Raw genomic sequence first — 5,109 nt, forward strand, 5'->3', positions numbered from 1 at the left:
TGAAGTCGCTCAGTCATGTCTGACTTTTAGCAACCCCACAGACTGCAGCCCACCAGGCTCCTCCATCCATGGGATTTTCTAGGCAAGAGTACTGGAGTGGCTTGCCATTGCCTTCTCCGAGCCTCTCAGCAGCAAGTATAACCTCAAAATCTCTGTTGTCTAGTATCTCTCAGAAGTTTGGAGGAAATAGAAATATTTCCTGGAGGAAATAGAACCAAGTTCCCAAGGCTGCGTGTGGACCATTTTCATTTGATTACCTGAGATGCTTTAAGTACCCTTGGGCTCTACTCTCACTGATTGTGGTTCAGTAGATCTGAAATGGGGCAGAAAGGAATACTTACTAAAAAGCTAAATCATGAAATTGTGGTGGAATTAAAAGACCTAGCACTTGTCATATACCAGATGAATCCCCAGTTATACCTCAGAACCCTTACCTTGAAGACAATGATAATACCTACCTTCCAGGATTGTGACAAGTGAAATTAGACTGCATTTAAAACACTTGGTATGATTTGCCAGCTATAACAGTACACAACTATTCTAGGTATCCAAAGACCAATGTGGAAAAGTTATAAACGTGGGTCATACCACCTTAGTTTTTCAGAGTCCCACTGGCTATCATATCTCTATAAAAGTTCTCAGTATATAAATTATGAAGATTTCAGGTTAATAATAATAAATAATGTATAATAAATTTACATTATTTTAACAAATATACAGGAAGATTGATTTGTTTTATGAGGAGCCCTATGCCAAGGGGCAAAGAAAACGTTTTCCATTGCATTTTTTGTTAGTTTTTCAAACCATTTAAAAAGTTATCCATTGATCTTTTATTATAGAATGTTGTAGCATGACTTAACAGCCTTGAAAATTTAACATAGAGGTTAAAGTAAGACAATATAGACATTACTCCCAAAGTAGAAACATATGAAAATACAGAACACAATTTTAAATATATATTGAGGTAAGAAAAAGACTTTAAATACTCCAATATTAGACCAATATCAGTACACTTAAAAGGCACAAGAATTATTTGTTGAGTGAATAAGTTAGTGAATGAAAACTGTTTTTTTTAGGAAAGGTTTTTTGAAAAACTGCAGAAATTATAGTGAGTTCCTTGATGACTAATACTACATCTATTCCATGCTTCTATTTTTGACATCTAATAAAATGTCTCATTTATGTAAAGGCATTTTATAAATTTATAAATTTTAAACTATACTAATTTAAACTAATGGTGGCCTCATATAGTTGTTCAGGTCATGCACTACACAAGTTACCACCTTTAAGGGGAACCGTTTTCATTGCAGCATTTTTACTTTTGTGACATGGTTTCTACTTCTATCAAAACTCTGAATCAGGTCCAGAGATGGGCTATTTGTAAACTATTATACAAACATAACTCTTCTGGCTGATGGCAATTAAATATCTTGTTCTAACAAAATTAGTAAACATTATGGACTGGATCAGACACGACTGAGTGACTAAACCACCACCATGGACTGGGTGGTTGTGTCCCTCCAAAATTCATGTGTTGAAACCTTAATTTCAATGTGATGGTATTTAGAGGTGGGAACTTTGGGAAGTAATTAAATCATAGGGGCCCTCATGAATGGGTTTAGTGCTCCTATATGAAAAGGCCAGAGATAGCTTCCTCTTTCAGCCACATAAGGACACAACAAGTAAACCAGAAAGGGCTCTCATGCAGGTGCTCTGATCTTAGACTTCCAGCCTCTGGAATTGTTCTAACAAATGTTTGTTGTTTGAGCTACCTAGTCTATAGTAATTTGTTACAGCAGTCTAAACTGATTAAGTAAATCATGATGATTAGCCAACAAACAGAAGAAAAGTATTTTCTTCTAAGAGGAGCAAAACATTCTCTTCAAATTATGAAAGAAAGATCGATAATAGATTGTTAATACAACCACATATAAAATAACTTGTGATTCTCAATAACGAATTGCTTTAATAATATCTATACTGATTTTACAAAAGTAAATTAAAATGTAATATCTTATTAGTATACACCATCTAAACCTGACATTTCTTTTACAGTTCATATAATTTTGTTTAAAGTCCCAGTTTAAACAGGTATTTTTCTTACAAATAAATCACTGTTAATTATTATAAATGATTATCACTTAATAATCTTTATTATAAATAATGTTATAAAAATAATGAACTCATTTTATAATAAATCCAAACTGTATTTATAGAGAAACAAATGACATACTTCCTAATTTGTATAAAGGTACCATATGGGTTTAATGAACTTAGTGAACTTTTGAAACTAAATATAAATCTCTCTTCAGACATTATTATTTCAGAATTTCAGTTACCTTCTTAAAGAATCACAAATTGTAGAATTTCAAGAAAGAAATGCTAATGACAAAATTTATACATTGATCTTTAAACAGCTCCTTTGTTATCAAAACTTTCATAAGCCCACTCTCTGTATCTTTGCAGGATCACCAACAGAAAATCCACTATGAAAAGTCATAACTTGATAGGTACATTTGAGATCAAGGATATTTGGATATCTTTTATTATTTTTCCTGAGAAATTACATGGGGGTTGTTATGTAGAAAAAAATGATAAATAACATTGCTATTTTAATACTGATATAGGTACCAACCATGTTACATAATACTCATGTGTCTGATAATAGAAGAGACAGCAGCTCATAACCTATTGATAAAAATTATATAAAATTAGCATACAATTATCCATACACTTCAAATTTCTGAGCTCTATTAGCTTTATCTTAGCATTTAAGGGAAAAATTGTTCTCAAGTCATCCTGAATTGAAGAGGATGCAGCTCATTAAATTAACCAGAGATAGCATGTTATGAGAAGTGTCCTGAAGCTTATCAGTTCTTGTCCCAGTTTTAACACAAAGCTTTTCTCTTTGGTCAAGTAATGCAAATGAGAGAGATGATTTTGGCCTGGACTACAGTGGTAGCTGTGGTCAAATTCTGTATGTATTTGGAAGAACTTTATACAGCTTTTGCTAACTGATCATATGTGGCCTTTGAAAAAGAAGGAAGTCAAAGATGACAGTAAAACTTTTGACCTGAGCAACATGAAGAATGGAATTACCTGTCCTTAAGTAAGAAAGACAGTGACAGATTGGAATGTCAGGAGACCACTTGAAACATGTTAAGTTTGAGATGCCTATAGAGGCTATAGACAACTGGATATACCAGTCTGGAGTTTAGCAGAGGGAACCAGACTAGAACTCCCAAATTTGGCGTTGACAGTGTATAGATATGTTAAAGTTTTGGAACTGAATGAGATCAACCCAGAAGGGGATATAGATGGTGGAAGAAATCAAATGGATTCTGGACATACTGTGTTGTTAGACTTGACAGAATTTGCTGTTAGTTAAATGTAGGTGTAAAAGGTTAAGATTCAAGAATGGTTCCAAGGGTTTGGAGGAAAAAAACTGAAGCTATGGTTTGATTGATCCTGAGACTCTCCATTATTGGAGATAAAGAATCAGTGAACTAAACAGTAGGACTGGTTAGAAAAGAAGGAATGAAACTAGAGAAGGAAAATGTCTTGGAAACCAAGTGAAGTGTGTTTTGAGGAATAAGCAATGAATTGACTTGGATTTACATGAAAAGTAAGAAATGACCATTGGGTTTCATGTGATGGAGGTCACAGTCAATCATATTTAAAGTAGTGCGGATTGAGAAAAATTGGAAAACAGGGTAACTATGGCAATTGCTTTTAAGTGAGAACAGAGGAAGAAAAATTACAGAGATTACAAGATTATAGACAATTCTAAGGCTTTTGCTGTAAATGGGAGAAATAAAGCAATGATTGCAGGGGGAGGTGTGGTCAGTTTTTTGTTTTTAGGATGGACACTAGCATGTATTTATGTTAATAGTGTCATCAGAGAGAGAAACTAAAGACATGAGAAAGCAGGGGAAATGTTGATGAAGCAATACAGAGGATGGGGTTCTAGAAAATAAGAGAAGTGCTGACCTTTGCTAGAAACATGGACATATTATTATATGAATAGAAGAGAAGGTAAAATATTTTTTTGGCAAGGTGTAGATAAGTGGATGGGCTTCCCAGGTGTGAGAAGAATCTGCAGGAACCCCAGGAGATATGGGTTTGATCCCTGAGTCAGGAAGATCCCCTGGAGTAGGAAACGGCAACCCACTCCAGTATTCTTGCCAGGATAATTCCATGGACAAAAGAGCCTGGCGGACCACAGTTCACAGCATCACAAAGAGTCAGACACGACTGAGCAACACAGCACAGTGGAGAGATGTCCTGGTAGCCTGTAGAATTGCTTTTCTAATTCTTTTCTCAGTGGATCAAGAAGCCAGGTCATCAATCAAGAAGTCTGAAGACAGAGAAGATATGAAATATTCAAGGAAAGTGTAAATATGAATGGATGAGGGAAATACCTAAGAATTGCTGGGAAGTATAATCCATTTCAAGTGAAATCCATTTCAGGGTTTTCATGAACTGAAAATGAGAAAAGACATCACAACTGTGTATTTTCCTTTAGTCACATCCAGTGACTCAGGGCTAGACAAATTTAGATAAGAATTTTTATTATTTATTTATGCATGTATTTATGTATTTATTTGACATTAAATTTATGTATTTATATATGTATTTATGTATTTAATTATGTATTTGTTTATTGTTGCAGCATGTGGGATCTTTAGTTGCAGCATGCAGGATTTAGTTACATGACCAGGTGTCCAGCCTCAGCTCCTTTCATTGGGAATGCAGAGTCTTAGCCACTGGACCACCAAGGAAGTTGTAAATGTACACCAAGATGGGAGTTGTAAATGTAACTAGGTCAATGGTTTAGGCTGACAAGTAAGAAAAGGAATAGGGGCAAACTTATTGTAGGTGTAAGCATAGGAGTGATAATCATTAACTGTGGAATTTAATCTGGTTATGTAGGGAAGTGAGAACACAGAGTGGGGTGGTCAAGGTCACTGAAAGGTGGCAGAATTAATGGACTGTAGGTGTAAAGAATTAGAAGGAATTTTGGAGTTTGGTGATGAGTGAGTTGAAATATGAGATGTGGTGCTCAAAAGTATGTTTGAAATGGACACTAAGAAAGGATTTCAGTTATTA

The sequence above is a fragment of the Moschus berezovskii genome, chromosome 3 (assembly GCF_049115385.1).
Source record: "Moschus berezovskii isolate FMDL1 chromosome 3, NW_MosBer_1.0, whole genome shotgun sequence".
NCBI classification, from domain to species: Eukaryota; Metazoa; Chordata; class Mammalia; order Artiodactyla; family Moschidae; genus Moschus; species Moschus berezovskii.